Here is a 13,320-nt window from a genome sequence, read left to right on the forward strand (position 1 = left end):
TTGTTGAAAGAGTAACAGCATAGCACTTGACAAGCAGTTGAATCCACCTCATTAAGTCATCATGTGTTCAGGATTCCTTTTTGAATGTTTCAACATGCAAACACATTATAACTTAGCAATTTTCATCTCAGAGACCTATTAATTTGATTTAATTACCGAGAATGCATATTAATAATGCAGACCTGATGAGGCTAAAGTTTAGAAGACATGCTGCTTGGAATCCTAACAGGTTCCTCATCTTCCTCCCTGGCAAGGTTGACTATATGCCCATCCCCACCATCCTCTAAAGAGACTTCCAATGGGACTCTGAAGGAAGTATTCACATTCCTTAATTTGCTGGCAGATTGCTCTTGCATGGACCTCAAATGGTCTTGCCTTGCCTTCAAAATAATGATAAAGTTACAGCCTAGATAAGACAGCTTCAGACAACAATACATATATATAATAAAAATACAAGACTGAAAGACCGCAAACCTTCTCCATTGCAATTTTACACTTAGTTTCCTCGCCAAGTTCTGTATCATCCATAATTCTTCTAATCCTCTTCTTCATTCTTCGCTTGCTGATAACAGGTATAAGGAATGAACAGAAGCTCAGCTTTGGTACACTAAATAAATTAGCAGAAAAGATCATACCTAACAGGACCATTGTTTTCCAGTCCAGAAAGCTCTGGGTTGCTGGTCTCTGAACCAGAAGATTCAACACCACTGAGGGCCTTGTCACATTCAGAAATTAAAATTTCCAGTTGACTGGGTACACAGCAGCAACACTGCCAACCAGTGGCTTTAGCTTCTGATGAGCATTCTTCACCTAAATTCTTTGACAAACAATTTGTACAGAAAAGCAGCTTACAAGAACTGCAACTTTCAAGTAGTTCGCTTTGTGCACACCAAGTGCAATAACCACCAGATACAGGATCCTGCGCAAATGCAAACAGCACCTCTAAGAATTTACTAACACCTAGTTCAAGACATCAGATGTCAGACCTGATTCTGTCTAAAAGTTCAAACTATCTACATTAAAGAAGGTAAGCATTCACCTCAAGACGATTCTTCTCTATCACAAGAAATCTGCATGGTCCACAGACAGTAACATCCAGTACTGGGTGGCGAAGCACGTCAGAGGCATTCAACATTTCAGTGCAAATAGTACATTTGAAACCTTTAGGCAAACTTTTATCACTGAGTTTAGGGCTTTGTGATGGATCAAGGTCAATGAAATCAAACACCTTTTCAACTCTTGCGGAGCTACATTCCCTATCAGTTTGTAAAGCTGGCTTGCTATCTGTCTGCATCTCATCATCACTTTCTATTATCACAGTTTCGGATCTCTTCTGGAAAAGCTCATCATTATCTTCACATGTGCGCTTCAATATCTCAATAGAAACATTGTTTTCATCAGTTTTAAGCTTCTTTGATGAAGGAAGGTCACTTTCTGCACCCAAGATAACATTTTCTGATAGAGGCGGCATCTCATGGCATGATGAGACCTTACCGAGGTTCTCCTGCAAAACAGGGAAGGCTGGATTAGGTATAAGAAATTTAATGACAAGGCGACAAATCACGGATTCACAGACCAATCATCTATGTGTATTTATAACAGATTAGTAGACTTTAAAGACCAAAACTATTTATCTTTAAATAAGTACCTTAGTGCCTCTCACCCTTTTTCCTTTCGAACGACGCTGCAGGCAATTCATTATTTTAACAAATCACGAGATTCCTTCACCTGCATTAATGATATAACTTAGTTCCCCATTAATTAACGAAATACACCAAGGAAACCCCTATTAAAAACCATCTCGTGCTACTCTAGAAATCCAGCAGCTAAATTAGAAGTAGTGGTAGTAAATTCTGCAGTTGGGTTACAGTGGTGTTACCACTACCAGCAAGCTCGCCCAAATTCATTAGTGCAACCAGTAAGTAAACATAACATGGGTGGCTGCACTTCAAGAAGGGGCTACATGCTCTGAATCTCTGATTTTGTGGGTCAAGCAGTCCCAAACAAGAGAGCTTGTTGCTGATAGTTTAAACTAGACAAGTGTGTAAGTACAAGTGCTAATGAATTTTTCCTATCTTTTTCTACATTATTTGCTGAAACCTGATAGATGATGCTGATTACAGGTTTACAAATAATCTGCTGATGTCACTGCAATCTGCCAAAAATACATTGACATGCCTGCCAACGGTGTGAAAACCAGGGATGAAACTAAGAAGAAACTATTAGACCACACTTTGATACATAGGCATCCATATACTGGGAATAAGACATAATGTGAGAAGCGGGGGGTGGAAATAAGGCATACACAAGCTCAGTAGCAGCAACAGGTCCACAGGCTGAAATTAACAATAGGTGCATCGAGCAAAACCAGTGGCATGTTTGCATTTTTAACTAATTAGTAGAGCTATTTAGTAGTCTAAGCTGACCTTTCTGTATTTCCTTCTCTGTTCCTCAGAAAGCTCTACTTCATCTACACCTTTTATATTATCAAAAACACCGTCAATTTCAGCGATCTCCTCCACCTAATAATAATGAAAATTTAGAAAGGAAGAGACATTATTGGAAAAATACATGAGATGTCAGTCATCTAAAAGTATAATGTTTCATAAAGATTGACTGAAAATCATTCTCTATTTATTTGTTTTTATATTGACAAAGAATGTAAAGAGGAAAAAAAGACATTAACTCCCGGGATGTTGAGTAATGACAAGTACTTCTCTTTCTAAAAATAATATAGCTCAAATGACCAACTAAAGTATTTCCCGCCCATCACAGTTTATCTTTCAGTAATAATATTTTCACTAGAACTACACTTTCTGTAAAAGTTATTGTGAAAGATGAAATACACGACTGCACGGACACCACGGTGACATTCTACTAAAGATGAAATACTAAAATTGGTCAATGCTAAACAGGATCAGTAGGCATTGTGTGTATGAGAGTTCCCAATACAATAGACAGTATTCAGTACAAAAATAAAAGTTGTATGCTCTTTGTCCTAGTCTTGTCCAACCGCTTGGTCCTAACATTGCGGGAAAAAAGCACTAAGTTTGCAATCCAGGCACTTTAGCTAGAAATAAAAAAGAAAAACTGTATTTTGAATTAAGGAAAGAGGGTAGGATATATTTCAAGAATTCCATGCAACAACAACAACAACAACATAGCCTTTTTTCCCAAGCAAGTTGGGGTAGGCTAGAGATGAAACCCGAAAGAAATAAGTTCAAGGTTCAGGCACATTGATAGCTAGTCTCCAAGCACTCCTATCCAAAGCTATCTCTTTAGAGATATTCCAATCCTTAAGGTCTCTCTTAACCGACTCATCCCACGTCAGTTTAGGTCTACCTCTACCCCTCTTTACATTATCGACCCGCTCAAGAACCCCATTACGCACTGGCGCCTCAGGAGGCCTTCGTTGGACATGTCCAAACCATCTCAGCCGATGCTGGGTAAGTTTCTCCTCAATTGGTGCCACTCCGACCCTATCCCGAATAACTTCGTTCCGGACTCTATCCCTCCTTGTGTGCCCGCAAAACCACCGCAACATCCGCATCTCTGCTACACTCAGTTGCTGGACATGTCGCCTTTTTGTAGGCCAACATTCAGCACCGTATAGCATCGCCGGACGAATTGCTGTCCTATAGAATTTGCCTTTTAGCTTTTGTGGCACCCTCTTGTCACAAAGTATGCCAGAAGCTTGTCGCCATTTCAACCAGCCAGCTGAAATTCTATGCCTAACATCTTCATCAATGTCGCCATCCTTTTGTAGCACCGATCCTAAATACCGAAAAGTATCCTTCTGGACCACCACTTGTCCATCTAGACTAACGTCTCCCCCCTCATGCCTAATCGCGCTGAAATCGCACATCATGTACTCGGTCTTGGTCCTACTAAGTCTGAACTCTTTCGACTCTAATGTGCGTCTCCACAGCTCTAACTTCCTATTAACCCCTGCCCTACTCTCGTCAACTAGCACCACATCATCAGCAAAGAGCATACACCAAGGGATCTCACCTTGTATATCTCTTGTGACCTCATCCATCACTAAAGCAAATAAATAAGGGCTCAATGCTGACCCCTGGTGTAGGCCTATGTTAATAGGAAAGTCAGTGGTGTTGCCATCACATGTCCGGACAAACGTCGTCGCATCCTTGTACATATCCTTAATGAGGGTAATGTACTTAGTTGGGACTTTGTGCTTCTCCAAGGCCCACCACATGACATTTCTCGGTACTTTGTCATACGCCTTCTCAAGAATTCCATGAATTAGGATAATATATATAACGGTGACATCACAAAATCAGAGAAACCAATGAGTTGAAGTGGCACCTCGTCAACTCCAAGAAACTGGAGACCTAATGCAGCAGCTTCCTTGGGGGTACTTGCAAGATAAACCGATGCCCAGTTACTGCTACCAAAAGTATTTTCAGCATTCTCCTTAGATTTAATAAGTTCATTGAATGAATTCCAACTTTTCTCAATAGAATCACCATCCCCAACAGGAACTTTTCCAGCAAGAAAGCCGCTAGCACCTTCCTCCAGTAACCGCCCGTGTTTTCTGATTCAAGCAGGTAAAGTAAAGCTGAGAATCATAAAATAAACACAGAAACAATCAAATTTTAGTCCCAAGGTTACCTTCTTGCAGGTCTGCATGACTGGAGGTATTCATCGGCATTTTTAATGGAGAGGTTAGCTTCTTCAGGCACTTGAGTTCCAGCCCAATGGGCCCTCCTCTTCCATGCTTCAGTTTCACAAACATCTGGAACTTGGCTTTCGATTGACTTATAGAGTCTGGGAAGTTCAACTCCAGCAGCATCAAGTTGTTCCTGCATTGCAAACAAATGTGAATTTATCTTCAGCCAAATGCATAATGTCAGATTTTTTTTTAAAAAATCCAACAGAAATAAAAAGCACATACCAATCGATGTGGGAATAAAAAATATGCATCAATTTGATATAACCAGCCTGATAGTCTAATACAGAACCAGTACAGAAAAAAAGGGCTGCCATTTTGTTTCTAAACAGCAAAACCAAGTCCTCCAACAGAATAAGTACAAAACAACTACAAAGATACCAGAAATGCAAGTGACATTATTCTTGATAGAAAGACAGGTCACTTAGGTTCAGCACTAAATGTTAATATGCATTTATACAGTACAAGAATTCAGGAAAAGCGTACATCTGGGACAGCGCATACAGATGGAAGTAACTCAACAACAACAGATGGAAGTAACTCGAGTAAGTAAAATAGTGTAGCATCGACACACCAAAACACTATCCTATGCAAGGAAAAACATTACCAGCAGAACAGAACTACGTATCTCCAGATCATCAAGTTCACTTTCCCATTGCATCTGGAATTGCTCCATCTCAGTTGACACGGCTGATTCTAACTACTTATATGAAAGAAATCTATCAGTGTATAGAAAGTTAAAAATTAAGGATTACGAATTACAAAATAAATTTGAACATGCTTAAAACCTCATCTCCTTGAAGCCTCTCGGATAACTCCAATCTTACTTCAGTTTCAATTTTGTCCAGTGACTCCTTTTCAAGTGATTCTTGCGCTTCTGCTGCCTAAGAGTTGCCAAAGACGCAATCAGTGAAATAAAAAAATAAAGTAAAAGATAGGTACACGTAAAACAGAAATGATTACTTTGCTCTCAACTTCAAGAAATTCATAAACCAATTCTTCAACTTCTTCCTCAGTTAGAGGTACCTGTTAGAAAATCAAATTTGAAAAAGAAAACACAGAGAGGGAGAGTTACATAATACTATTTAACTTCAAAATAAAGCTGCTAAATTTTAATGCATAAAATTTTTAAACTGCTAAAGGAAACTACATTGTAGTTTATCGGGAGTCTTACTAACATACAAAAGATATCAATGAGACAGAACAGAATATCAAAAAACAATAAAATAAAATAATTATGGCTACTTATAGTTCCCAAAAATTCAATGTCAAGTTGCAATATTTCTCAATGCTCACTAAATACTAATTACATAGAATTGTTACCTTTATTGAAAGTATCTGATATTAATAAAAACAGAACTTAAGTAGGACACCCTAGATATTGAAATAGTTTAATAGTTTATTAGATCCACACACCTCAGTGTCTACCTCAGATGCTGAAGCTTGTTCATTATCTGATTCGCAGAGAAAGAATTCATTTGAGTCAGCCTCTGAATCATCATCAGCAATGGATGTTTCTTCATCATTCACATTATTGTCCACTGTTCTGCTTCTGCAAACAGGCTCCTTATGCTCCTTAAAGAGATCGTCACTTATATTAGTTTTTGCTCCGGATTTATTTTCATCACTTTGGGAGTCAATAACTATTATATCATCTCCATGTTGTCCATTTGGTTGAACAGATTCCGTCATTTTCAACTTGTCATCTGATAGTATCCCATCCTTATTCATAGCTAGTATTATTATACTATTTACTTCTACAGAAACATATCTCACTCCATCTTTGCGTACATGAACTATTTTACTGCAAAACAAAATATAATACAAAAGCAAAACAAATGAATAAGCAAAACAATAATGTGTATTTGCACAGGTATCAAATAATAAAAAAGCAAAAAAAGGTATGTCGACAACAGAAATTAACACAAATGTAGGTTTCACTTAAGTGTTAATGAATCAGGACCCTGTTTACTGCTGAATTTAACATACTGAAACACAAATACCTGTTACCTAGATGAATTAAGTCATATTCCCATTTGATTAACTTTGATGCCAAATATAAAAGCAACCTAGAACGTGTACTGGTCTAAACTGCAGAACAGCATTACGGCAAATGGCATGCCTTCAAGAAGTACTGTCTAATCACAGCACATTAGCATAATTCTCAAGAACAATGATAGGAATAAACCCGATTAGTGTCGGGTACCACGATTAAGGACACCCTAACCGGGGTACTAAGATCGCCTTGAAACGCAAACACATGTTAAGCGACTAAGCCCACAAAGGCCCACGGCCTGCTTCCCATCCGGAAGAAAGGAAAGGACTCGAAGAAGCCCAGCGTGCGGCCCATTCGCATCCCTCTCGAAACCGCGGGACGATCTCCGCCTCGCTCGAGAGTCCCCGTCGAGACCCCTCAACTACGCCCCGCATCTCCGATTCGCTCGAGGGTGGGTCACCTACCCTCGAGCGGGCAAACCACCTCCGCCTCGCTCGAGGGTAGCGAACCTACCCTCGAGCAGGCACCACGTCTCCGCCTCGCTCGAGGCCACACCTCAGCACAAGGGACAAACAGCCCCGCCGCCCAACCACTCGCCGTACGAAGTCATTAAAGGCCAGCCACTCCGCCACGGCGCCCAGGACAGGTGGCGTCAGGCCACCACACCCACAGTAGATGTGACCGGGGTCCCATCCGCCGACTTCGGTCACCGCTCCGTCATCCTGGAGCTGTAGCAGCACTGTAGGACATGCGACGCGGGACAAGACAGGCTCGGCACTGCTCCCGTTACTGTTCTGCCGACACCGACCATCCGAACTCGCCTCCCACTGGGGAAGGGGTCCGGCGACGTCACGTGTCCCTCCGAGAGGGACGCTCAGCAAGCACGGGCGGAGCCCCGGACCTCCCCCCTTGAGGAGTCCGGGACCTCCACGCGTCCCCCGGACCTCCTAGTGTGCACGCCCGCACTCCGACCAGGGGGTCCGGGGCCGCCGCGCGCCCTACTGCCCTGGTGCATGCAGGACCCTAGTCCGCATGGCCCAACAAATGCCACCGCGCCGTATATAGAAGACCATACATCAGCGAGGACCACACCGCCTGCAGGGACACTGCAGGACGACCGACGCGATCTTCACAGGACCAAGGACGATATCCAGGACGATTGCGACGCACGCCGCCTTCCCACAGTGTACTTCCTACAAGTGTGTAAGCATCTAGGCCCTCAAGGTATGTTTCGGTGATTAATGACAACCATTATTGTGACTAATGAGTTTGTGCAGTTTAATGGATCATTATCGCTCATTTGGTCATATGTCAAAAGAGGCCCCTCAATTTCGTTATTCAAAAAGGCGATATCGGTATTCAACTCAAGATTATGTCAAGACTAAGGATCCTTCTAGTCCTAAGTGTCATAAGGTTGAGAAGGACACTTAGGTTAGTATAGGTTTTATAGTTTTGTAGTGATCGCACTATTAAGAGGGGTTAAGGCCAAGTAACTTGAGCATGGACATGGTCAATCAGAAATAGATGCACACTATAGTCACTCAGGTTCCTAGAAGTTCAAATAAGTGGTTTTCAATTTATATCTTAAGAATATTTGGATCTCATTCAAGACTCAAATCAGAAAAGCCAAAATCAGAAAAAGTCTTTAACACCGGTTTAACCGACGCTTTCATTTTTCTATACGTCGGTTAAACGAAGTCAGTAGAGTCTGGACAAGTCAATACACCGGTTAAACTGACGTGTTTGAATTTAACGTCGGTGCATTAGTCCAGAGTTGGTTTTTCCAGGGTGTTTCAAGGTTCTATACACCGGTTAAACCGATGCTGTTTGAATTGAGACGTCGGTGCAATTAACCAGTGAGATGGTTTTTCCAAGGATTTCTGAAGTTGTACTCACCGGTTAAACCGACGATGGTTTTGAGTTAACGTCGGTGCAGTTGTCCAGAGACTTGGTTTTTCAGTTGATCAGTGGACAACTACACTCACCGGTTAAACCGATGATACGTCGGTTAATCTGCCCAAGTTGTAACGGCTAGTTTTCAGAATGGGCAGTTTACATTCATCGGTTAAACCGACGCTGGCTATTGGAGGATCGTCGGATTAACCGGCGCTACGCAGTTTTCTGGCAGCTTTTCTCCAACGGCTCTATTCGTGTGAGCTGGCTATATATACCCCTCCAATGGGTCATTTTGAACACTCTTGACACCAGGGCAACATCCATACACTCATAATATATTCAAGAGCCACCTTGAGCTTCATCTTCAATTAAATTGATCATTCAATCATTCAAGAAGCAAGACTAAGGACTTGAGTAGAGAGAAGTTTTTGTGCATCCGTTCTTGGTGATCGGTTCTTGCTCAAGTGAAGGCCCTAGCTTGTTACTTTTGGTGATTGGCATCACCTATGCGATTTTGGTGATCGAGGTGTTTCTCACGGAGCTTGCCAAGGATTGTGGGAGCCCGGAGAAGAAGATTGTACGTGGCTTGATCTCCACCACGCCAGGATGGTGAACGGAGACTCTTAGTGAGCACCCACATCTCGGTGACATGGGAGGTGACAAAACTCTTTGAGAGTGTCACAACGTGGATTAGGGGTGTGTGCCAACACATCGATACCACGGGAAAAAATCCGATCGTCTCTTGTCCACTCTGTTTATTCAAACATTTTCTTTCATGCAATTTATTCATGTGCTTGACTTAGAGATCATAACTTAGCTCTACCTTGCTAGGCTTTACTTCTCGTTATATCTCTCATAACTTGTGTAGCTAGCTTAGTTATCCGGTTGGTGAATTGGTGCCTTACTAGCATTGCATAGGTTAAGGTTGCTTTATTGTGTTTTAGAAATTGAAAAAGGCCCAATTCACCCACCTCTTGGTCCATCGATCCTTTCAATTGGTATCAGAGCCTCGTTGCTCATTTGGATCATTAGGCTTCACCGCCTAAAGCTATGGCCAAGATGGGTGGTTCGCCTCCTCACTTCGAGGGCAAGAACTTTGCTTATTGGAAAGTTCGCATGACCGCATACCTTGATAAGATTGCCCCCGAAGTGTGGTTGGCAACAAAGATCGGGTTCACCGGAACTCCCACCTCGGAACAATTAAAATGGAATGCCAAGGCTAGAAATGCAATTTTCGAAACCATTAGTGAGGAAGTCTTTGCTAGAGTTAATGGCATGGACTTAGCAAGTGATATTTGGAAGGAGCTCATTGAAATTCATGAAGGCTCCACTAAAGTTCGTGAGCAAAAATATCACTTGTTTAGAGGTAAGTATGATTCCTTTAAAATGCTAGATCATGAAAATTATAATGATATGTATTCTCGCTTGAATGTCATTGTCAAGGATATTAATGCACTTGAAATATCCAAAATTTACAGTGGCTCCATCAATCGCAAGATTCTCATGCTCCTCCCGAAGCCCAAGTACAACATCATCAATGCTATGCTTCAAAAGGAGAATCTTGACACAATGGAAGTGGGAGAACTTGTGGGCGAAATTCGCGCTCATGAAATGGGTATCCTTGGTATGTCCGAAGAGCCAACTTCAAGCAAATCAATTGCTCTAAAGACCAAGGCAAACAAATCCCGCAAGCTCAAGATGATAAAGCAAGAATCAAGCTCAAGCAATGAAGAAGATGATCATCATGAAAGCTCATCCGATGTTTTAGATGATGGAGAACTTGCTCTCATGATGAGAAAGTTCACACGCTTGAATGACAAGATCAATACGCTTGAATGACAAGATCAATAAGAAGGGTTTCAACTTTGACTCTAAAAGAAGAATGTTCCGGCCAATGAATGTCAAGAACAAAATTTGCTACAGTTGTGGAGAAAAAGGTCACATCCGTCCAAATTGCCCCAAACCGGACAAAAAAGACAAGGATAATAAGAGCAAGCGATGATGAAAAAGAAGAAAGGAAGAACAAAAACAAGAAACTTGGAAAGAAAAAGAGTCATGACAAGAAGACCAAGCTCTTCCCAAAGAAAAAGGGCAACACCAAGAGAAGCTTCTTGGTAGAAAAATAAGAATGTGTGACCGATGTCTCATCAAGCGAAGAGTCAAGCGATGAGGAAGAAGATATCGTCACCATCGCCCTCACAAATGAAGAACCATCGCTACCTCCACCTCCAATGTGCCTCATGGCCGAAGATAACTTTAAGGTATGTGAGAGTGAAGATGATAGTGATGACGAACTTGACCCTAATGAGTTTGCTAACCTCATTAATGAGTATACATCCGTTATCAAGAGGGAAAATGGCAAAGTCAAGGTTCTTGAGAGCACTCATGCCAAGTTAGAGCTTGCCCACTCCGATTTCCTTGGCAAGTACAATGACTTGCTCAAAAAGCACAATGAGTCACTTGTACTTGCTAAGCAAGTTGAAAAGAGTCACAAAAAGCTTAAACAAGAGCATAAGGAGTTGGCTCACAAATATCATGAACTTGAATTTGCCTATGAAGCAATTGACCCAAGTCTTGAGAACTTTGCTCATGAAACTATTAAAAATGTTAATGCTTCTACTTCATGTGATGACCTACTCATTAATGCAAATACCACTAATATTGTGCCCGAGCTTACTCCTTCTAGGGAAAAGAAATTGATGGATCAAGTAGCAAGCCTCAAGAGTAGTGTGGAGAAGCTCTCAAGAGGAGAATACATCCACAAGGAGATTCTCTTCAACAATGCCCGTGACTATGGCAAGAGAGGTCTTGGTTCATTTCCGGAGCCAAACATAGCTACTACTCCTTCTCCGGAGATCAAGACTAGCTTCATTAAGGAAGTTGGTTCATATTGCCAACATTGCCAAGTCACCGGGCACCACACTAGGGAGTGCACTTTACCATCACGTCCTCTTTCTAATTTACCCAAGAATTACTCATCAATGTTTCAAAATAACCATTTTCTCTTGAATAAAGTGAGGGGCAAGGTGAAGGCCAAATTCATTGGCAAACTCACTAAGTAGTCAAATAAGAAGCTCCCCAAGCAACTTTGGGTTCCCAAAAGTCTTGTCACACATGTGCAAGGCCCAAAGCTTTCTTGGGTTCCAAAAACTCAACAATGATTTTCATGTGTGTAGGTGAACTACAAACCCGGTGGAAAATATTGGGTACTTGATAGCGGTTGCTCTCAACACATGACCGGCAATGATAGCATGTTCACCTCTCTTGAAGACCCCGGCGATCATGAACATGTCACCTATGGTGATAACTCAAGGGGAAAAGTTTTAGATTTGGGTAGAATAGCAATCTCCAAAGATTTATCTATTTCAAATGTCTTGTTTGTAGAATCTCTTAATTTTAATCTTATTTCTATTGCTCAATTATGTGATCTTGGACTAACGTGTACCTTTGACAAGAATGGTGTTGTAGTTACATTTGATGAAGACAAGTCAATGGTATTCACGGGGTTTAGGCATGGCAATATTTACTTGGTGGATTTCTCTTCAAAGCAAACAACCTCCATGACATGCCTCTTCACCAAGTCTTCTCTTGGGTGGCTTTGGCATAGAAGAATTGCTCATATTGGCATGAGCAACCTCAAGAAAGCCCACAAGAGAGGGATGATCACCGGCTTGAAGGATGTCACTTTTGACAAGAACAAACTATGTAAAGCATGCCAAGCCGGGAAGCAAGTTGCAACACATCATCCCATCAAGACGATGTTGTCTAACTCCAAGCCGCTCGAGCTACTCCACATGGATTTTTTTGGTCCAACTACATACAATAGCATTGGTGGTAACCTCTATTGCCTAGTAATCGTTGATGATTTTTCACGTTACACTTGGGTCATGTTTTTAGGCGATAAGGGTGAAACTCCGGAAATCTTCAAGACATTTGCAAGAAGAGCTCAAAGGGAGTACAACTCCCTAATTGTGAAGATCCGGAGTGACAACGGCACCAAATTCAAGAATATGAAGATTGAAAAATGGTGCGATGAAGAGGGCATCAAGCATGAGTTCTCCGCCACCTACACGCCTCATCCAATTGGTCAAATCATTGGTAGTCCTTGCAAGGGAGTAAGAACTCGCTCCAAGCATGCTTCATTTTGCGAATATTACTCGTTTGTTTCGTGTATTGAACCCACTAGCATAGAGGAAGCACTTGAGGACTCGGATTGGGTGATTGTCATGCAAGAAGAATTGAACAACTTCACCCGCAATGAAGTTTGGGTCCTCGAAGCTCCTCCAAAAGACAAGAACATCATCGGCACTAAGTGGGTCTTTCGAAACAAGCAAGATGAACATGGGGTGGTGATACGCAACAAAGCAAGACTTGTGGCAAAAGGGTTTTTTCAAGTCGAAGGTTTGGATTTTGGTGAAACTTTTGCTACGGTCGCAAGACTTGAAGCTATCCGCATACTTCTTGCTTACTCTTCACATCATAATATTAAATTATATCAAATGGATGTGAAAAGTGCATTCTTAAATGGCTTGATTAACGAACTTGTTTATGTTGAGGAACCTCCCGGGTTTGAAGATCCGAGGAATCCTAATCATGTTTATAGGTTGCACAAGGCACTCTATGGGCTCAAACAAGCTCCAAGGGCTTGGTATGAGAGGCTTCGTGACTTCCTAATCATGCAAGGCTTCAAGATCGGGAGGGTGGACACCACATTGTTCAAAAAAGACGTCAACGGAGA

General features: G+C 41.7%; 1 pseudogene; it reads right to left on the reverse strand.

Annotated features, from left to right (window-relative positions):
* The window catches only part of LOC120687232, a 43,781-nt pseudogene that overhangs the window by 14,303 nt on the left and 16,158 nt on the right, over positions 1 to 13,320 (reverse strand).

The sequence above is a fragment of the Panicum virgatum genome, chromosome 9N (genome assembly GCF_016808335.1).
Source record: "Panicum virgatum strain AP13 chromosome 9N, P.virgatum_v5, whole genome shotgun sequence".
Classification (NCBI taxonomy): Eukaryota; Viridiplantae; Streptophyta; class Magnoliopsida; order Poales; family Poaceae; genus Panicum; species Panicum virgatum.